This window comes from Lagopus muta, chromosome 3 (assembly GCF_023343835.1).
Source record: "Lagopus muta isolate bLagMut1 chromosome 3, bLagMut1 primary, whole genome shotgun sequence".
Taxonomy (NCBI): domain Eukaryota; kingdom Metazoa; phylum Chordata; class Aves; order Galliformes; family Phasianidae; genus Lagopus; species Lagopus muta.
The window spans coordinates 34593309-34615988 of NC_064435.1; the positions used below are offsets into that span (position 1 = coordinate 34593309).

Here is a 22680-nt window from a genome sequence, read left to right on the forward strand (position 1 = left end):
AGTGTAAAACATTAAATATAACAGAAAACTGCAAAATAAAGCCATACTTCCTTTGACAGACCCGAATGTGCTAGAAAGGTAATAATAAAATATGTATACACAGCACACATGTGTTAGCTCGCTCTCACTAACCAGTCTAAAACAGCAGCTTCGGCTGACTGTATCTAGCACCTCATCACATTAAAGCACCCTAAAGCAGGAGGGGGATGAGTGGTGAGAAAAAGAGGGTGTGAGAGAGAAGGGGCTGAAAAATCTGCTCTCGGTTTCATCGCCAGAGAAGTGACTCCATTTAAGCCAATCTCGTCACAAACTCTGAGTGCTGGATGTCAGCTGCTCCAGATCAAGCTGGAGGTGCAAGCCAGCGAGCAGAGCATCTGAAAATGAGAGACTGCGGGTGAAAGAAACGGGAAGGTGAATAAGAGGTGAGCAATGATAGAGGGGGGAGCCATGGGGTAGGAAAGTGCTGATGGACTGTTACCTTCGAGCATCTGATCATCTCCAGTTTTCCATTTCACCTTATCTTCCAGTCTTGGGTTAAATTCCCCATCACATTTGAATCATAGAAAACAGGAGTGACAGAAAGTTCAAATGGGTGAGCAGTCAGTGCCCTGCCCTCCAGCATGACCATCTACATCAAAGCCATGGAGCACATCAGTGTTAGTAAGTCAGTGTTTAGCTAGTTCATTCTTTAAAACCTCCCAACACAATAATAGTGATTCCATTGTGGTTTGTTGTCTTTGTGCTGTTGTTTTTTTTCCTCCTAAGATCAAATCTTTTTCCTTTCCTACCATTTGAAGCCTCACGTTTCTTGTTGGAGTATCAGCTATCATGGAAAAGTAGTGGTAATAGTGGTTTCCTCTGCACATACATTTGAGGTCCTGGCTGTGTGGAGAAGAGGTAAAGATGGCTCCAGGTGTCTTAAAGACAACAAAGCTATACATTCATGGCAGCATGATGATCATCCAGTTCTTAATACGATTTTTTGTCCCATGTTTGTTTTGTGAAAAGAGATGAATGCCCTGAGAGAAGAATGATGACAGAATTAAGTATTTGGAGCCAGAAATCATGGATCTTGGGCTGCATTTCTGTGATGATGACTTCAGCAGGTTTTCATTGCAACTGCGAGTGAAAAACTGAGCACAGCAATGAAGCCTATGTGATGTGACTTAAAAAGAGGAGAAAGGAAAAGGGGAAGAAGGAATAATTTTTGTGCTGCTGAAAAAAATTGTATCTGGAACTCAGGTGTTGTGAGATTTTTAAAAGCAACATATCAAGGTATTTGGCAAACACAGTATTCCTCGTTCAGATTGTCTTAGGTGATATCTTGGGCTTCAGAAGCTCAGTGAGTGAGTCCTAAGAGATTCACTCTAGAAATGGTAAGGCTACGACTATGTAAATCTTGAAACTGTAATAGAATTGAACTACTTAAAGAGCTTTTGAAAGACTGGCATATTAAGTTATGTATCAATTTGTCCCCCACTGATTATTAACTTAACAGCTGCTCTAAGTGTAGCCTACCAGTTTTAAATATAGGAGCAGCAGTAAATAGTTCATTGTGATATTCCAGATGGAACACTTAAAGCAAATTAAAATATCTGCATATTTGAGTTTTCTGTAGCACAACTGTTATGTCATTCTTTTATGTAGGTAGTGTAACAATCACTTATCCCTACAGGATTAAAAATTTTGAGGGTATGGATGAGAAGAAAACTGATAACCAAATATTCAGCAAGTTCTTCTGCTGCAGAAAGAGTTTCAGAGGCTGAATCAGGAGCATGGAGACCTTCTCTGGAACTGGGATCTGGTTTCTGTTCTTCTGGATTCTTTCTGCTCATGCCAACTGCTGGCGATTTCTATGAGGTGCCATGAACTATCTGTTGCTAACTTCTAGCAGGCGGTAACTTGAGGCATGACTGTTCTAGAAGGTAAATAATTAAAACAAATGAAATTAGGAAGAAGGGCAGTTATAGTGACTTGCATTGCTTACAGAGTTGAAGTATTGGGCAGTGACTGCCTCTTGTAATGTTCCAGTCCCACAGCAGACACTGAGTTAGCTGCTGGCTTGTCTGCAGTGCCTCTGGAGGCACTAGTGTTAGAAACGAATAGCTAATCAGTGTTAGAAACATAGCTAGAATTTATGGTTTCTCCTTGTGCACCTGTGCTTGATCCCCAGGACATAGAAAAAGGTCAACATGTTCTTATAAAATAGTGACAGAAAGCTGCTTAAAAATGTATCTTGAAGTATACAAGAAGATAAAAAAGATGCCAGAAGGTAATGATGGTGTAAAATTATGAAAGGAGCCCCACTATCACTGCTGGTCTTGTGTTCAGCTGCACTTGTTTTAGATCACCAGATTCATTGGAGGATGCTTAGGAAAGAATATTCAGCATGCCCTAGAAAATGTTGCTTTTATTGTATGCAGGTACACTTTACCTGCTTTTTATTTCAGTTTGCCTCATCTCTTTGAAAACTCTGGGAAGTTGTGTTCATTTTTCACTTAAGATACATGTAGCACCTTTAAAATGCAATGCACAACACCATATGAACGAGGAGTATTCGTTACTGTTGTCAATGCTTTTAAACTCCCTAATTTTGCACTCCAGGAGGTGCTACAGCTGGATGGCAATAAAAGACCAGTTTCTGGTATTCCTTCTGCTTCACTGAGTTGATATTACTCTGATACTCAGCAGCTATCTGTGATGTTATTAAACATACAGTGGACAAATGGTTTCATCTTTAGAACTGATAAGGCTGATAGTTCTTCTGGTCTGTATACCTGTAGCTTTTCTGAAGTATTTTTCAGTGCATTGAATGTTCTATATTTAAACTGCTGGAATTAATTAAAATAATAACTAGACTGTAAAGCACTGTGATGCTGTGACCACGCTGGCCCCTATCTCCTGTTACCCTCATATAGAAAACTGTTTCTGCTATTTCCTTCCAGAGCTGGTGGCGATACCAAAACGGGCAGTCCTCATGCAGGCAATATGTAAAGGAAATGGGTCAGCTCACATCACTGCCGAGAAAACAGGGTATCATGCAGATGGCAAACACAGAACAACAGAAATCTTACTGCCTCCTTCATGGTGCTGCTGATTAGTGCCAGGTACCTGTTCTGCTGCTGCTTCTCCTCCAGGGCAAGGACCTCCAGCTCACCAGTGGGAGGCTCTTTCACCAGAAGTATGTGCGCTCACCTGATAATACAAAGAGAGATGTATAATGTCATTCTTAGGTCACAGTTCAGCTCAAAGCCACTTCCCTGGGTATAAAAGTCATTTATAAAATTTGCTTCCTTTTGTAAATGGGAGAAAAAACTCTATGTGCTCTGTCTCTCTGTTGTTCCAGAATTGTAGCTGTCAAACGATTGGTCTGTTTTTTCCATGTATTGGACTATGTTATATCTCAGCCTTATTTGTGAATAACATGGTATTTATTTATGCAAGATCAGACTTAAGCAATCACAACAAAAATGATGCTGGTATTACTAATAGGTCTTCCTTGATACCCAGTTTGTGGAGTCTCGATCCCTAATTTTGCATGCAACAAAGCAGTCCTGCAGTTTTCAATAAAAATGCCTCTTACTGACTCCAGTGTGAGCTGGTGGAGGCAATTACCTGTATGTATTGCTCTATATGTGCTGGGAAAAAGCACATTACAGCATGCCTATAGCCACATAACTCAGTATCAGTGGCAAGAGTCACTATAGGAGAAACTTGATGATGGAATGCTGAAAAACCTCTGGCAGATTAGTTCCTCTTACTGGTAGGTGTTACAGTGACAATATATCAATCTTTTTAAAGTAATGCATTACCATTCACAAGTCCATGGGCTGCTTTTATACTTCCATCGTCATATCTGTGGCCTTCAAAGTTACAGCTGATGGACCTTCTGTCAAGACCCAGATCCTTAATCAATGTGACAGCATCCTACATTTTTTGAACCCAGAGGCCTTGAAAAAGTTTAATGCAGCTTCCAGGTAAAGTTCAATCCACATGGCTGAGTCCCCTGAAGTATTTTCTGTAAAGAACTGCCCTCCCCCTCCGTGTTACCATACCCAGCATGCTTCACATTTTGAGAAAGTGGAGAGCTGGGCTGGAAGGTCAGGCATTATTGCAGTAGAATATAGTAATATAGAATATTGCTGTACAGACCTCTGATGACCATTAACAGATTGGATGCAAGACCTACAGCAAATTCCTGCACTTGCAAGAATCTATTAACACAGAGGTGAGGACTTTTGCCAACAGAAATGAGTTCCTCCTGGTCACCATAACCATGTATGCTTTTAAACATGTGTGTATGAGAATATGAAGAGGAGTATTTTTGAGGAAAGGGAAATACATGTGAATTTTGGGTACAACAATTTTATTAATGATGAAGGCTGATGTTGGTCTTGTTTAGACTTTGAATGTGCCAACACAACCCATCAACAGTATTGAGTTATTTTATGGTCTTACACCTGAGCTTACCAAATGATGCCAGGGATATAAGATTACTTGACAAAAAACTGCGAGCCTGAGAGCCTCTCAGCATTCCCCAGTTATAGCAGAGAAAAAGGAATCTCTCTACAAATCTTACTTCCCCAGGACAAAATTATCCCCTCTCCCTTTGCACGTATATGGACACATACACACGCAGTCAGAATGTGGCCCCCAGTGCTTTTGTTCCCTGCTCTCATCAATGAGTGCAAATTAACTGCAAAATAAATAAATACTAGCCACGTTATGATATGAATTTCCTGTGGAAGGGAATGTTCCAGAATCCCAATTGCTACATTTTCTTCGTCTCTTTCAGTTTTACCCTTTACATGCAAAATGGTTATATACAGTCATTATCCAACTTAAATAACAATGTTGGTAATTGTAGCAGAAGTGAGTTCACTTATGGTTAAGTTAAAATGCTATATATCAGATACGTTCATGTGATCCATATTAAAAAATTAAACAATGAAAAATAACGCTATCAAACATGAAAATCCATTAATGCCGATCATTAGATTTTAACTATGCTTTTCGGGTTGATAATGTGGAGAAGAGGAAGACACTTCAGCTGACCATGCCTAATGCTGCAAGCATGCAGCAGAATTAAATTCTTTATTTTTTCAGTATCCAATAAAGAAAACAGGAGCACTGCCTATTAAAATGTAACAACTTTGATGAAAAGATCTCTTAGTTTCCAGTCTCTTACTGTAGCCTTTATCCAGAACTCATACCGCAGGTACCGCATTGCATAAATAAGCTGATCTGTCAGGTTTTTGGCAATTTATGGGGCTGGTCAGCCTGTACATTCGTGCAGTTTTTTGTTGCAATGAGATGTAATGGCTTTTCAGCGCACCATAAGCACAGTTGTGACCACAGGCTCACTAGTGTCATTTTGTGTGCAGTAATGAAGCCTGACGAGTGGTCTCCTGCTTGCAGATAGCCGGCTGTTGTCCTAAAAATGCAAACCATTGCCTCGGGCCATGGAATCAGGAACAGGCAAAGGACAGTGGCACAGGCACGGCTCCCCACTGCTCACCCTCCCTTCAGCACACTGCACTTGGATGCAGCAGAATAGTCTTTACCCTTGTACATAAGGACACAATGAGAGAAAGTGATAAAAGCAAATCTGCAAAGGCCATGTTGGAAATCAGGCTTTGTGATGTTGCTGAGCTCATGCTTGGAAAAAAAAAATCCGTTGCCCATACATTTCCTCCATACGCAGGGAGCACCAGGAGTAAAATGATGCTACTTCATTGTAGTTTCTTTTCATGTTCTGTGTGTCTGCATAAATGTTTGTGCAGAAATACGAGTGCGTGCTTATTTATATTTATTTACGTTTTGCAAATGTGTACTTACACCCACACCAGCACACACACACATGTATACATACACACAAAGAGGCAGAGCGAGCAGGCAGGCAGCTCACAGGAACAAGCCCGGCTGCTTGTTCTCACAGTTCATCTATATTCCATGGCCCAGGAGGGGCAGGGGGCTCACACTTTCCCCAGCCCTGCAGCAAGACCCCCTCTTAGCTCAAACACTTGGGGTTTGCCAGAGAGCTCCCCTGCGCCGGGCAGCGCAGCGCTGCGAGTTGTCCTCGTTTCTGGATGAAAAAGGAAAAGTAGATTGTTCTGGGTTAAAGTGGGTGATTTATGATTTAATTAAGCTGTGTAGCACAGCTCTTTCCTGCCCCCTTTCCCCACACCTGTTCTTGTGGTAGAGAATCTTGACACCTGAAGGGTAGTTTGCTGTTTTGGAAGGTATGGACTGCCTCTGTGATTTCTGCATGCACACTCAGTGTGTTGTAAACAACTACAGGCAAAGGATGTGGAGCAAAAGTGACAAACTTATTCTAGTTATAACCTCAGTGTCATGTTCTTCCTCATTGTTTCATAGCTCTCTGGAAAGTTTTCCTTGCTCAGAGAACATTTCATGGTGGGAAGCACCTTCATAAAATATCATTCCAGGGGAGAAAAAGGGAGCCAGATGCTTCCATGCTCATCTTTACTGAGGATTTTCCAGTCTCCATTTTCAAAATGTCTATGCACTCATTTCACAGATTGCAAAAAGCTGCAGGTGGTATTCCTCATGCAGGGGTAGAGCTGGATGGTGCATGAGGAGGAAAAGAAGGGAAGCTAAAGGAGGCACAGCAGTAGGTTCCATCTGAGTACCCCTCATCAGCTGTGACTTTGTCTTAGAAGTGAGTCTGATCCTCAGATGTAAAACCTCATAGACTCATAGAATCATTTGAGTTGGAAGGGACCCTTAAAGGTCTTCTAGTCTAACTCCCCTGCAATGAGCAGGGACACCTACAGCTACATCAGGTTGCTCAGAGCCCTGTCCAGTCTGACTTTGGATATCTCCAGGGATGGGACATCCACCACATCTCTGGGCAACCTGTTCCAGGGCCTCAAACCTAAGTTACCTGATTTTCTATTACTTCACTTCTGAAGTAGAAGAAAATATCTGGTGAAGTATCAGGACTGCTACAAACAAGGAGACTTGGCACACTTAAATAAGCAGTTCACCAAGTTATGTGGCTCTAAAAATGGTAAAAGTAGCAGTTTCTTTTGTAACAGCCAGTCACCAACATGCATTGTAAAGAATGCATTACATTTGTCCTTATTTCTCAAATAGCTAGCTTAATATTGGTAGTTCTGAAATGTTAAATATAAACCGGAAACATGCAGAATGTACAACATTGCTTTTCTTTCCAACGTTTTCTTTTTTCAACATTTTTTTCTTTTTTTTATGTTTGTGAATTTTTTTAATGGGAAAATTGCAAAGTTAAGGTAGCATTAACCCTCTATTCGGGTATATGTAATAGAAAATGCTTGAACTTCTGGGACAGCAGCTATTTCTATGGATACAGTATGTTGAACAGACATGGAACAAAGAAAACCAAAACAGTTGGTTCTCTGCTGTCAAGGAAACAAGCTGCTCTTTCTGCTTAAATATCTTCTACCAAAACTAGAGGGAAAAAAATCCTCCAAAACTCGAGTTCACACTTAAAAAGAAGTCTGACTTACAGGCATTAAATGAATTCATTTTCAGATATTTGAGGGAGGGATACTGTTGCGTCTGAAATGGATAAATCGGCATATATATCCTTGAGAGCCCCGAAGGTTAAAGTTATTCTTAAAAGAAAGGTAAATGTTAAATCATTTTTGGGAACAGTAGGAGTCCAGAAAGAAAGTGAGAAAACATTCTTCAGTGTTCTTGTTTTTGTGCTGCATGCAGATGACTTATTTAGATTACATTTGGTTATTTGTGATCCTGTATTTCAACCGCCTTTTTTGCACCTATTTAATCTACTCAGTACTTTGTAGTTTAAAATAATGAAAACTAAACTTCTTATTTGTTGAATAACAGAAAATTTTAATAGGTACACTTCTTTCAGAAGTATTTAAAAAGGTGCTCTGAATGTAAGTATTTCATCTCTAAAAAAGCTGCAGATGCTTCTATATGACACTTCCAATGTACAAATGACACGGGAGACAGCAGCTACTCAGAAATGTGCTTAAGGTTACATGAAAAAAAAATGATCTATAGGAGAAAAATGCTATCTCTCCTACTTTTTTTTAAATCTTGGATTTGCCTCCTGGTGAGTGACATGGGTTCTGGTTTGAATAAGCTTCAATTGGAGAGCTCCTGCACTTCTGTGGAGAATATTGACTCTCACTTCTGTGGAGAATATTGACTCTCTGGGAGCACCACAGAGGAAAACTGGTGTCTACTCAGGCTGAAAATTTCTCTTTTGAAAACTTTCTCTTGACACGTATCTCATAAAATAAGCCCATAGCATTTCTGGATACATAAGTAGATGCAGAATGTCCAGTGAGCTTTGACACAAGTTCATAGACATGATTTACTTATTCGCTATCAGATTTCTGATTTAAACCAGGGTATACAAAGGAGGTTGAAGGCAAATAATCTGTTGTTTTAGAATCGTTTTTGTTTATGGACTATGAAAGCATTCTCTGGCATGTTTTATAACACCATTTGTGGGCTTACGTGTATGATGGTTGTTTACTGGGTGACCTCCCAGGAATGGGTGTGCTCCACATGGCATGTTCTTAGCCCAGGTAACAGAAAAGACCTCAGCATTCTGTGAGCAGGAAGTGAAGTAAAACCTATCACCATACTCTGATTGTGGGCTACAGGTGTATAGAGGAACCAGGGTGTGTAAAACAGTCCTGTACCCAGAGTTAGAATCTACCTTGGCAGGAACTTATAAAGAAATTCAGTGTGTTTGGCCCTCTGTGTAGAAGTGATAAAGATCGAATTTGGAGAGAATTGCCATGAGATTCTCTGCTCCTTATAAAATAGATTAGAAATAAGGCCTTTTCTCAGGTATTTTCTCTTGCTTTATTAACTTTGTTTGTCTTGTAGGCTAGAATTATCTTCACTAATCTCTTAAGGAGGGAGAAGTTGATATATATGAAAGACATACTCTGAAAAATCATTAAAGGTGCTACACACAACCCTACTAAAATAAGAATTCCCACAGAAGACCTTGTACTCATCCACAATTAACTGTACAGTGTCTTCTTCACAAGTTCATGGATTATAAAATTATGTGAAATAACCTTAAATTTGAATTCCCTGGCTTCTCTTGCTTTGTTTAGATGCTATCATAAGAGAAATGAAGGGTGGGTTTGGAGGGGAGGGCTAGTTTGTACACTTCTGAATATTTGAGCTGTGCTTTATCATCCTCATGTGTGAAATCTTTTATTTAAAAAAAAAAAATCAGTTTATCTGATACTTACTGCTCTTTAGTACAGCACAGCTTGGTAGCACTAGGTACGTCTTGTTGAAAGTATGTCCATAAATATGTCCCTTGCAGCACAGAACAGCTTGTTAACTTGGCAATCCTCAGCAATTTGCTTTGAAAAGTTTGCCTCAGTTTTGATAGTCCAAATGTAGGGCAAAAACTCGAACTAACTTTTTAGCTAATTTTACCAATTGACACTTTCCACCCAGTTTTAACTGCCTGTTTGCTAGAACAATGACTGCAACGCCTCCTCCTCCTTATTTATTAAGCTGTTTCATTTTTGTTGTTATTGCTTTTTTGTTTGTTTGGCAAAGTTCTTCATTTTTAAGGGGCAAGGATTACTGATTTTCTGTTTTCCTAATATGCAAGGGAAAAAAAAAGAGCCCATTATCTTGATGAAATATTATTCTATTATTTTAACCGTACATAAATAAAAGGGGCACTAAGGATTATTTTATGGGGATGGTGTGACTATGAATTTGCAGTGTTTTCAGTTGAAAGAGAAATACAACAGTGGGCAAATGCTATCTCTCCCTCTCTCTCACAGATGGGGAAAATGAGGCACAGAGAGGAGAAATAAACTGCTCAGTGCTCAAAGGCTACAGAGCATCTGAAGCTTTAAGAAAAGCACAGATTTTTGCATGGATGTATTTAAAAATATCTACACTCCTTTTCTTTGTTTTATTAAAGATTTTGGCCAATTTTGCTAAAGATCTTTTAGAATGTGAGAATGGAAGTAGGATGCCTATATTATTTCTATACCAAAGACGTTAGGCTGACTTATGGGAGAAACCCTGAAGCGAAAACTCTTGAGTCCATGTTCTAATTTAACCACATGAGGACTGCGATTGGAGATTCTTCAAAGTGAGTTACAATGGTTAACTAAGTGAAAGATAATATCCCTTTGCCATTATTTTCTACTAGGTCTCATTGCTCCTCTGGGCATGCTCCTTAGAATAAATTAAAAGGATCCACTGAGAACAACCATTTTGCTTTCTTTTTTTTTTTTTTTTTTTGGATTTTTTTTTTTTTTAAGATTGCCAAAAGCTATTTGCTAGAATGGTACAGAATGTTTACAGATGCCTTAGGAAGAAAACAGCAGAATGTGGAACTAATTGTGTTTATTCAAGATAATTATGAAACACAAATGACCATTACTTACAACAAGTCCCCTAACAGCCAGAGTTTGACTCCTGGGGCCAAGATCAAACCCAGTAAAGAAAAGCCTTACTGTTAAGTTATACTGTCCATATGGACACCACACATCAACATAAACTATTGCAGCTACTGCTCTCCCCTCTCCCCTCTTGTCTTCAGCTGTACAGAAGAACTGCAGCTGCTAAGTTTGAAGAGGAAAGGCTGGTGGAAACAATGAGTGGTTTGGAAGAAAAGAAATAATGGAATATTTTGGAAGTTATGTTGGAATTCTGTCATAGGAAAACAAAGCAGCTTTGATGCACCGGTGGTGGTGATTTAATTTCATTACGGAAAGGGAAGCATAAAGCAATCTAAAGACATGATTATTAATTCCACTGTAAAGCACAATGTGGTGCATATTATATATGTGTTCATCCTCAAATGGTTTGTTAGGCTATCTCTATCTAATTGTGTACTACAAGCATGAACACCTCATTCTCAAATGAGACAATAAGAGGAATCTGGTGTAGTGCGGTGTTCAGATTACATGGATGTAGACAGGGAAGAAAAACAGTGAAAAATTTCATAATGAAATATTTCAAATAAATTAAACCCTAAATGAATATACATCATCTGATTTCCCAGCTTTGTTGGGAGCATCAAACTGTATATTTTTTAAATTGACCTAGGAGACTGATCTATCTAGATTTATTTAATTGATCTGTCTCATGCAGATAAGGATATTCAAATGGGTCACTGTTGTCATTATAGCTTCACTTTGGTTACTTCATTCTTCTTGTTGCTTTAGTTGGTTTGTTTCTGTGTTGGAGATATTTAGACTATCAGCAATTTCATTAGCATGTGGTTCTTATACAGAAAGGTCATTGTATCCTTAATAGTGTGAAAAGAATGATTCAGACTCTACTGTTTTTGTTGATTTCATTTTCTGGTGACACACATGAATTCAAATTCAACAATGTCCAAGTGAGAAAAACAGCAAGTTCTTTGTTGGCTTTGACTCCTTCTTGCCCACATGGATGAGAATATACTTTAAATATTGGCTCTTAAATCACTACAGGTTTTGCTTCAACGTTCACTTACCATACTGTGCATGTAATTTATGTTCAGTACTATAAAACAAAATTCAATGTATATTCCATAGTTCCAGGGAAACAGGATTTGTGTGGGAACATTAATACAGAATTGTTAATCAGGATTGAAACCTACCAGCACATGCACTGTGACTGAAAAATGCAAAGGGTTTAAGGGAACCAGAGATGGTCAGTACACAGGTCAGATCTGAGATGTCTGGATAACTGTTAACTAAGCTCCACACTTTCAGAGTTTCAACTAAGCTCACAGTTTCCTGGGGAAGAAAATCCCCACTTAGCTCTGCATTTAATATGACTGGAAGAAATTAGACTAAGACATGAAATTTATTCTCTGAAAGTTTTACAGATGGTTTATCACACCCCCTGTGGTTGTACAATTCTGGAGGGAAGTAATAGTCACAGGATTTGCATTTCACTCCTATCCAGTGATGTGCTCCTAGTTGTCATTTTTTTTCTTTGTACTTGTCCTTGTTTTCTTCTTAAAGGTGATTGCAGGTTCTCAGTCTCTTGCAGGTACTCCTGGATACTTGCTGATACCAGACAGGAGTGACCCAACCTGGGAACAGGCACAAACACAGTTGTTTCTGAGCAGTTGTCTTGGTCCCTATGCTGTTTGTGTCCAGGGAAGAGACCCTACAGTGTCTCCTCCACTTTCCCCATGGCTTATGGCAACATCAGGCACAAAATGAAGAGAGAATGAGCAAAGCAGACTGTTAGAAGTGAGCTGAAATAATTTGTGGTGCTGGGTGGACTTTGATGACTCCTTGTTGCTTGGAAGAGGTGGGGCATTAAAAGAATATAGAAATCTTTCATTGCTACATTTCTATATTGCTGTATATTGCTTTACATTGCTATATAAATGTATAGAGATACAAAATATGTGGTCTAGACATAAGAAGGAAAAAAAATATTTTAGAAGGATTGAAGAAACTCGGCATTAAATTAAACAAAGAGTTGTCGAGGAAAAAGCTTCAGCAGATCTTAAAAAAAATAATTCTCAGGACTTTGCATTTAATACTTTTAAACAACATGTTTTCCCTGTTTTTCTCGATGACTTTTCAGCCAGACCAGACTAAAGGATCAGGACCAGTCCCTCCTGGCAACAGCCCTTTTCCCTGCCTGCTACATGGACCAGGCCATGTTAAGTTCACCAGTTTCCCAAACCATATTTACAGCCAGAAGGAAGACTTACGTCTGCCCTGGGGAGCCGTTGTTTCTTTCTACCAATGCACTCAAGTGGTACAGGTTGAAAGCATGTCTGAGGGACCGAGGGGGAAGAAGCAGAAGGAAAATAGCATCCCTCATCTCACACCCAGGGTGAAGAGTTTATGCTAGCGAGAGCTCTGTAATCTCTTTTCCAGTGTGTCTGGACACAGAAAAGAGTGGAAATTAATTTAATGAGAGATGCTAACAAAATCACCACAATGAAAAAATATAGGAAACTGCACTAGAGAGGATGGCTCTGCTGCAACCAATTTCTGGTGATGCCACTCAGCAGGGAAGAACTGGAGCAAAGGATCTATGTGTGTCTCTCTTCCTTGGTGGTTGCACTCCATAAGTGCTAACGACTTACCCATCAGCTGCCAGGCCCTGCGTGACCACCCTTCTCATCTCAGCCACCTGCTGAACCCTCAGTCACTCTGCTGACATGAGAGTTCACCACCAGAGGTTAAGGATAATAAGAGCCCCAGCATCCACAGGGAATTCAGCTCATGTACAAAGTCATAATTATATGAGCCATTACCATTGTCCAGGTGAAATGATACCGATGCAAGCAAGGATAGAAAACATTTGCAAAGATGAGCTTAGGAAGCAAGGCTGGGAAAAATCTGTCTTTCTCCAGTGGATGCACTGTGGCTTTAGATGGGCTATAAAATGAGGGTTGTTTGGCTGTTCAAGTAGAAACTGTTAAACGTATAACCTTCTTCCAACAAACTTTACATCTTTTAGTGAGTTTGTTCTTTCAACAGGTACTGATTTGAACAGCCTTGGCTATCTTTATTAAATGAATTTTAGAAGCATAGAAAACACCACAGAGCATTTTAAACCCCCAGTACATTGCACAGAGGCAGTGTTTGTAATACACTGCTCACTGCTTCCATGAGCTGGATAGCCCTCATATGCAATGGGCCAAATCATACCCTTGGATGGGTACGCCTGATTCCTACTGCTGTCAGTGTTGCTGTCATTGAAATCTGTGGGAGTTCAGCTTGTGCATCCAAAGGGAAATCTGGCCTAAAATCTATTGTGCTCATATTCCTCCTTAGATATTTCTTGTGTTTACCTGACTCTCTCTCTTCTTTGTCAAGGTAAAATAAAGGTGTCTAAATATGTTGTGAAATAAAAAGAATAAAAAACCACTTGTATTACAATGCTTGGTTTGTGAGTGTGAGAGTAATTAATGGATGCTCTTTATCCCAGGTTTTCTTGAAAAGATACAATATAGATTGGTTTACAGAAATCTGTGGTAGTTTTACTACCTTGTGAGGTTTGTGCAGTCCTCACAGATACCTCCACAAAAAGGGGCAAGTAAGATCACTTCATCCCCAATTTCATCCTGAGTGCTCCATGGCTGGGGCACTGCCCTCATTGTCCGGGTGGCAAGCTGCAGTCTGCATGCCAACAGTTGCAAACATAAAACCAGTCTGGGGACAGAAGATGCAGCAGAACTTATGCTAGATGTACCTTGTGCTTTCTGTGGGGAACGTGGAGCTGGGACTGTATAGGGATGTCCATTAAAGGGCAGCACTAGGGCCCAGCTCCTCTGGAGGTGATCCCCTGTCCTGTCTGAATGTCTCCTTGTGTCATGGCTACGTTTATGAGCTGGATATCAGGCTCAAGTTTGACTCCTCTCTGCATGGTTGCTTTGAATTTATTTTGTTCCTAGGCAGCTAGTTGGAGTGGTAAATTTATACATGCATTCAGCATTGTCATAATCATATCTTGCCTGAGGGCATATTGATCCTTGTTACCATATTGACTTGATGCTTTTACATCTGCCAGCAATAGGTCTACACATTTTTTTTTTCTACAAAGATTGCACTTTTTCCTTCCTCTGCCCCAGATTCCCCTTCTACATACAGTCTCCTTTTATTCAGGCAAAACCCTTTTTTCTTTTTTTTTTTTTCTTTTCTTTTTTTTTTTTTTTTTTTTTTTTTTGGTGCCTGTGTTTGCTCAGGTGAAGATTGCAAAGATTTCTGACTGTAATGAAAAGCAAGGGTAAAGCAAATAGTTGAAAATTGATTGCCAGTAGAATTTTCATTCTGAATTATAAGCATACAGAGAGCATATTTTTTATTTGCTTTGCAGGGTGAAAGAAACAAAGAAAGCAAAGGGAAGCTACCTGTTTGTAATTGAATCACTTACTTAGAAGAGAGGAACAGCATTGGGTGGTCCTTGGTGGCCGATACAGCTTGCAGCAGCAGAGCTGTCTCCACAGGCAATTTCTGATTTTCACTCCTGCTCTCCATACAGTTTTAACTTTAAAGGTCAGTAATGAAAAGCAGATGCTGAAATGGGTCCAAAATAGTTTTTGCTTAACTTTTAGCATTTACTTAACTGATTATTAGTTACAAATCTGACACGCAGCAGACATAACAGTGCTCTTGAGGAGATTAAAGGATTAGTCACTCACTGGCCTAATCAGATTAATCAGAGATTTTGAGCACAATATAAAATTCTATCCACAGAGGAGATACAAGATAGCCACATGGTAGCCTAATTTGGGGAGGTATGCTAGGGATGGACAAAGCAAGACAATAGGAGATAGATACAACTGCTAGTAGCCAGAAGGATTTCTCTATGTTCCATACGTCTAAGAACCAGTGAGAGACTTTATATTTTCTAGGGGAATTACAGATTCACAAAATATAACACCAACTTCAGATAGTAGCCTAAGCAAAAGTATAGGACGACAAATAAAATGTCTGAATATATGCTTGAGATCTTAACACACAGTAAGCATACATGTATGTTTTCCCTTATTTAATTCCATATTTAAAAACTTATTTCTAATTTATGGAGAGAAGTTCCTTTTTTTTTTTTTTCCCCCTTTCCTTTTGATGCCATAGCATTCAGGATGCAAAATGTGGAGAAGAACTCAGAAAAATGTTAAAACATGACTTTTTGACAAAATTGAAAGATGCTATTTGATACTGTGTTACTCTGGGGCTGAAAAATAAGATTCACTGTAACCTGTGTGAGCCACTAAAGCTAGAATTGAAACCCATTTTCATTTATGAAGCAATTTAATATTTTTACAAAAATCTGCTTTTCTCTTCCACACAATCTGAATAAAGGGAAAAGTGGGACAGAATCCCAGCAGTGTAACTGTTTTTTTTCCACAGTAGAAGTTCCTTACCAAATGGAGTATGAATAAAGAGAAATCACAGGGAACACTGAAACAAGCGTAAAGGAAAAGAGCAAGGGACAATCAATGTAAGTGATGCTATCTGGATCTATCATCCATTTCTTAACAAAACCCCAGAAAATTCTCTTCTTTCATTTTAAACAAAAACAAAAACAAAAAATCATGTTTTTTCCATTTCTGGGATAGTGACCTTAACAAGTTCCCTTAGCATTTTGGAATGTGTCGGTCTCTTCTCTGAATCATATCTCCCTGACATCGTGTCTTCAGGAAAGAAGCACTTCTAAGAAAGAAACAAACAAATTAATCTCAATGTGTTTCAGAAAAGACGCTGGGGTTGGAAGGTGGCCAGTACTTCGCTCTGAAGGATGCTCTGTGCTTGGCAGAGCCCAGAAATGCGTGCCTGCAATGGTTCTTCTGCTGAGATTTTAGGATTTAACAATTACATTTTCTTTAAAAGAGAAAATGCAGCTAAGCAGGGACAAGTAAAAGTTTGCTACCAGCAATGAGGTGTCTGCTGTTCAAAGAGAAGCAGTAGGGTAGAAGCACTCAGACCCTACACCTGGCTGCACAGACCCGGAGAGCCAAGATGCATGCGGACTGCGGGTGCTGCCCTCTCCCTCACGGTCAGATGCTGTCGGGTGGCTCTTTGCAGCCATAGGATGACAAAGCTGTTTGCAGCGGTCCAGCATTGATGCACCTCTGGCATTGCCCCCGTCTCCGTGTGGCAGAATTGCCCTTCCGTTCAGCCCCACCACCCGTGGCACACAGCATCCCGAAGCACATTCCAATAGGAGCAGCCCGGGCAGCACAGGCACCGACACAAAGCTGCCTTTGGAAAATAGCGATTGCGCGCTCAGTCTTTGCTTTCAAGAAAGGATGGGCTGAATGCGAAATGTGCCAAGAGCGGCCGGGACGGCATCGCTTTATTTTCACAAAGAAGCCTCTCCTAATTACACGCGGGCTGTCTTTTTACAAACAAACTTGTTTCCACCTAAAGCTGACAGTCACGGGAGTGACCGAATGTGTGTGTGCGTGTGTGTGTGTGCGGGGGGGGCTGCTTTGTGGCAGAGCCTGTACATCTCGTGCCCATGCTGATGGAATTATTGTTTATTTTTTTAATTTTCAGAGGTAGGTTGATGACAGCTGAAGAAGACTGTATTTGCCGAAGAGCAGCATGACGGTAGAGAGGAGAGGAGCTCCTGAGGGAGATCTAATGGTGCCTCTCCTTCCTGCACAGAGATAAAGACTTATAATAAGCGTGTATGTTCACCATCTGGCTCTGTGCATGTGGTCCTTATGGAGGCGAAAGCAGCACAATCTGTAAATGATCAGGAGCCATCGCACTCTCTCCAGAGAATCCACGATGCAATCAAGGTGACAGATGGCATGGCCGCTGCTGTGGCCTCATGGAGAAGATCAAAATCACCTTCAATAAACTCTGACTGAAATGGGCATGAGCACCTCAAAAAAGTCAGTTTGTCAGTCAAACTGCGACAGCAAGCTGCATTGGGGAAACATAGCGGCCAGCTCTCTGTTTTCAATCGTTTCCGTCTGACTGAGCCTGAACTATGATCTTTCTCAAATTGTCCTTTCTGTTTAGCTGAAGCAGGCCAGCAAATTGCCAGATTCATAGCTTTATTGAAGGAAATTGAAAACATGATGTCCTCAATTCAAGGGACAAACAGCTGGCAGGTGCTTGGACACCCAGGCACATAAAATGGACCCCTAGTCTTTTGGACAAGTTTGGACAACTTTTGTCAGAATAAATATAGGTATATAATAAAACAGATACCATAAAATTCCAATTTAGGCAGGGGTTTATCAGGCATTAGTTGACAGCTATTATATGACTGCAAATGAACCCAGTACTATGTATTAAATGCTGGATTTTCCTATTTATGCTAAAAATACTGCATAATATAGTGATTTTAATCACAATGTTATACTGCTAAATATAGTGATTTTTGTTTCCCGATTTTGGTTGAATACCTCAGTAGAGCCTTTTTGCTACAACAGGTAGAGCCATGAGGGGTGCAATCCTGCAAAGTGTCCAAGAGCCCCAATGAGGTGACTCAGCATCAGATCAGGAGCTAGATCCTGCAAAATACTCAGCAAACTGAACCCTCAGCCTTCATTCATACCAACAGGAGCCCCCAAAGCTACCAGCCTAACTTCCATCTTGTGAAAGTAGGTTTACCCTATCCTTGACTTTATTTACTCAATTTTTCTTCAGGAAAGCTGAATTAATGCTACTTGCCTCCATTTTCAAGCTCACTCATGAAGGCCTGGCTGAAGCAAGGATGTGATGGGAGGTGACAGAGGAAGAGAAGGATGGCCTTGCTCCCATCCGTGGGGTCCTGCCCCAAGGTCTTCCCAGCACCCGCCACGGGGCTGTGTCGGTATGAGAAGTGGATGGATGGCTGCATCCCCACTCGGCATGGCAGATGGTCACTGTCTTTCTCAGTTTGCTCGCTTGCATGTTGGGTTTTCTACCACCACATTTTAAAATGTCCCCATCACCCTTAGCCTTTCCAGCTACTTGTTTTTATCTTTATAACTCCTTAAATGTTCTACAGACTCGTTTGTCCTGGTTCAAACTTTATAAATGGCAGTGTATCTTCTCTAGATTTCAAGAAGTTCCTGGCATTTATCTCTCTCTGTTCAACAGAGCCCTATCAAATGCAATTTTTGTTATTATTATTTTTTTTTTTTCCAGTTGGGTGAGGAGCATGGGGCACATTTTAAACTCCATCTTCCTGTTCCATCTGACTGATCTTGCACCTGTAGCTGACCATATATTGCTGCTTTGCACATTTTATGCCTGCAAAATAAACAAGTATGTTGTTTTGGTACTGGCAACCCCATTTCTCTCTAATTGTGTCACATTTTTTTCATGCACAAGAGAAGAACTATGCCTTCTCTCACCAGCACACAGACACCAGGAGACTAGGAGAAAATGTCTGGGTGTAAGACCATCATTCTCACCAGCCAGAATGGTATTTTGCTACTCCAGCTCTCTGGGAACTAGATGAAAAAAAAGTGGCAAACTTGGATCTGATTAAGGGAATCTGTTGAGAGAATGGGGAGGAAGCTTTAAAACAAGTCTCATGGGGGCATCTAACCTCTCTGTTTGACTAGTGGTCATAGAGTCTTGCATTCCTTTTTGTGCAATGTGGTACCAGGGACAACAGTAGACCAGGTGTACAAGCAGTTTGTCCCAGAATTGGAACCTTTCACATTTGTCTGTTCTGGTGGTGTCCAGTCCATTCTCAGGGAAACATCTGAGTATTGCATGGGCATTTCCTCTGATACAGTCTGAAGGACAGTACAGATACAGTAGTTAAGTTATCCATGAGCAGGCAATAGCGCTATAAGATTGAGGTTTTCATGTGAAAATATCAAAGCATCCCAATAGCTGACTTTATTATGGCAACCAACCAATGCGTAGTGAGACACTGAGTCATTCTAATGCTAAGGTTTTGAAACTATTCTGGAAAATTAATGCACTTGCCACAAGCAACCACCAGTTGAGGTCTTCCTAAATCATAGTTTTCATTCTTTTGACTATCTTCTTCTGCTGTGTTATTTGCTGTCTGTTTCTTGTGCTGACTTGTGTGTTGCTCACAGCAAAAGCATCAGGGAAGACTGCTCTGCACTTTCCATAATGAAAGATAAGTCCAGGTCAGGTAATTTGGTTGAAAAGCCTGTCTGCAACTACTTTGTGGAGAGCCCTTGTTTGAAAGCTTATTTTCTCCTGCCTTGATCTTCAGAAGTACACTGCAAAGGCTTTGTCTCCTATTAGAAAAAAGGCACTCAAGTGGGTTCATGTACCAGAAGATGAATGAAATCAACTTCAGATGCTATTTTGAGTATCATAAATGGTTTTTGTTTAGTGTGCGACGTAATGCATGTCACATAGAACACTGTGGGTTACAACAAACAAATGTACTAGATCAACCAAGAACGAGACAGGTCCAAAGGAAATTTGCTGCTACATGGCTCAGAAATCTGGAGGTCTTTCTCCTACAGAGAGATTTAGTGAATATGCAGAAATTTGTTGTCATATGTCATGAGAAAGGAAAACACATAGGTTCTTAAATAATTGAATGAAGTTAAGGGAAATTTAAGGCGGGGAATGATTTTGTCCTTGAATGTTCTTTTATTGTATTTCAAATAGGGACTTCATGTCATGGACCTGTGAATACAAAGACTGTTTTTAAATCTCTACTTCTTGCATGACTGACACTTACATTTCAGTAACATCTTTCAAGATCTCCTTTGCGCACATTTATTTTGAAATAATGTATCGAACCTTTAAAACCTTATTAGAAAATTTTTTGCAGCAATTACACTCCCAGATTCCATGATCAACACTTAAGCTGATTGTCCCTTAGTTTAATCTGACCTTGACATAATGACAGCATAAATACGACAGTAACAGAGAAATTAAACAGCTTTTGCACGATGTACTCTGGGTATTTTGTTACACATTGATGGAGGGGTTAGTTGATTGGAAAAGGAAAATATTTTATTTTCTGGAAGAAAAATACAGAATTTGGAACCTAGCAACGTTGCCTGGGGAACGTTTAATAATATTGCCATGCCTGCAACATACCAGGGAGATGAACTTTCCAGCTATGCCTAGAATTCCAGGATCACTCCTTACCCTCCTTTTGTTTGTCTGCTTGCTTCATTTTCTTAAACTTCATTCTGCTTAGGCCATTTAATAGTAAGAAAAGCATTCTCCTTGAATCTTCTTTAGAAATCTGAAAATTGAAGGAAATCAGGAGGAAGGGAATATCAACCTAGAGCAACCCACTCTCAGGACTGGAGTCTCTTCCATTCAGGGCAATTTCCATTTCAGTTCCCCAGACAGCTTTATGGGGAAATGGGATGTTCTACTTCCATGGTTATCACTGCAGCAAAGGCAATGAAATATCCCCTTAAGAGGAGGTCAACAGAGTCCACTAGCAAGAGCAAATTTCAATGGAGAACAGAGGATGAGAAAATTGACATAAAGGATGAATTTCAAAAAACAGTGCCAGTATTTCATACATATGAATGACTTTTGACTACCAAAAGTACCTTGTAGAGGGGGAAAAGATTAATTCATAAACACAGCAGATATCTTGTGCATGTGAACTAGAATGAATGTCTCACATTACTCTGATCAGCTACCACCTGGAAAGAGGAACAGTGATCATAACATTCTACTGTAAAATTTTCTTTTAAAATTCTGGGGACATTTTGCACAGCCTGAATAGGGAGGTATGCTGGTACCAGTGGAAAAAAATTGAAATTAAGAGTAAATTGGAATTATGAAGTGGTTATTTGAAAGTATTTGAATGTTTGGATTAAGACTGCAAAAGTTGATACAGGCAAAAAGGGGATGCTTTGCATGTACTTCTTTCATTTGTGCATGGGGACACAGAATTACCATTACAAACACTAGAGAGATAGAGTTGTGGATGGGATTATACAGCCACAAAATGCTCACATTTGATGCCATAAGCACTGTAAGCATATCCCCATTTGGAAAGGTCAATTTTCACAGTGGTCTCAGCCCGATTTCTAATTGTTTGTGTACTATTATTTGAACATAAAATCCTGTAATTGCTCCTGTGGTGGGAGCAAATTAGTGAACTCCAAATGGTCTATCTAAAATCAGAAACTAGGAGCTGAAAATATTCCTGATGACAGTGGTATATTTCATGTCACAATGTATCAGAACCCTTAGAACATTAGGTACTTGCAGCCATATTTTGACAGCAGCTGCTACATCTGGGCGGTAGGTAGAGCCTGTTCCTACCTACCTGCAGCTCCACCAGACGCAAAAGAATGGAGGTCTTATAAGAGGAGATGCATTGCTTTGTATGATAAAAGGTACTTTCTTTGTCTGGCAAACCACTCCTTTTGTATGCACATCAACCAGATGGCCATTTCAGTTTGTCTCCGGCTGTGAATCAGACAATATGGCAGAATTGAGGGAAAAGCAAAACCTTCCCCTCCACCCTCCTCTCTGTACATAAAATTAGAAATCAACAACCTTTGGGGAGATCTAATTTTAATACTTCATTTCTTTGATAATTTAGGGTCCTTTGACTTAGTTACTGTGCATTATTCTTTTTAAGGTGGGAATAGCTAAATGTTTAAATATTGGAAGATAAGGGAAAAAAAGGAGAAGAGGGAGATTATGTAAAAAAAGAGGTAGGAAGGGAAATGTTTCTTAAAAAAAAAAAAAGGGGGGGTAATTCTGGTGCTTACATTTGACACAAGCTACATTTTACATGTTGAGATTCATGATGCTACACCAGTAGGCACCATGGTTTACTTTCGAGTCTTTTTCAGATGGTCTATACTTCTTTCTCCCACACTGTATATCCTCTTGTGTATTTTGGGCAGCCAAAATTCTCTGCAGAATTTGCAGATAAAGTGGGAAAACAGCTTGTTTCAGGACTAGGAGGTGAAAGGCACCTGCACACAGGCAGTGAATGTTGTATGCTCCTGAATCGTAAACCTGACGAGCTCAACTGTACAGAAAAAAAAACAAAAAACAAGCAAAAAAAAAAAACAAGGTGAGAAAAAGGAGGCAAACAGAAACCTCAGTACAACTACATCTGCAACAAGAGCCCTAGGGGCCTTGGCTGTTTTACTCCGAGGGCATAAAGGCCTTGCAAGATTACAGATACCTATTGAACACAGCATGAGGTTATTAGCATCACTCCAAGTCTCCTGACACTGTCCATTTGCCCAATTTGGCACAACTGAGTGGGATAAAATTACAGACTGTAGTCACCAGAATTTGA

At 40.0% G+C, this 22680-nt stretch overlaps 2 long non-coding RNA genes across 2 annotated transcripts; both read left to right on the forward strand.

Moving 5' to 3' along the window:
- The first annotated feature begins 252 nt into the window (after positions 1-252).
- On the forward strand, positions 253-17103 carry LOC125690447 (uncharacterized). The gene is made up of 4 exons (XR_007375679.1): positions 253-422; positions 14815-14993; positions 15852-15942; positions 17001-17103. It is a non-coding gene; the product is annotated as an uncharacterized LOC125690447 (long non-coding RNA).
- Positions 10317-12899, forward strand: LOC125690450 (uncharacterized). The gene is made up of 2 exons (XR_007375683.1): positions 10317-12285; positions 12568-12899. It is a non-coding gene; the product is annotated as an uncharacterized LOC125690450 (long non-coding RNA).
- Positions 17104-22680: the final 5577 nt, after the last annotated feature.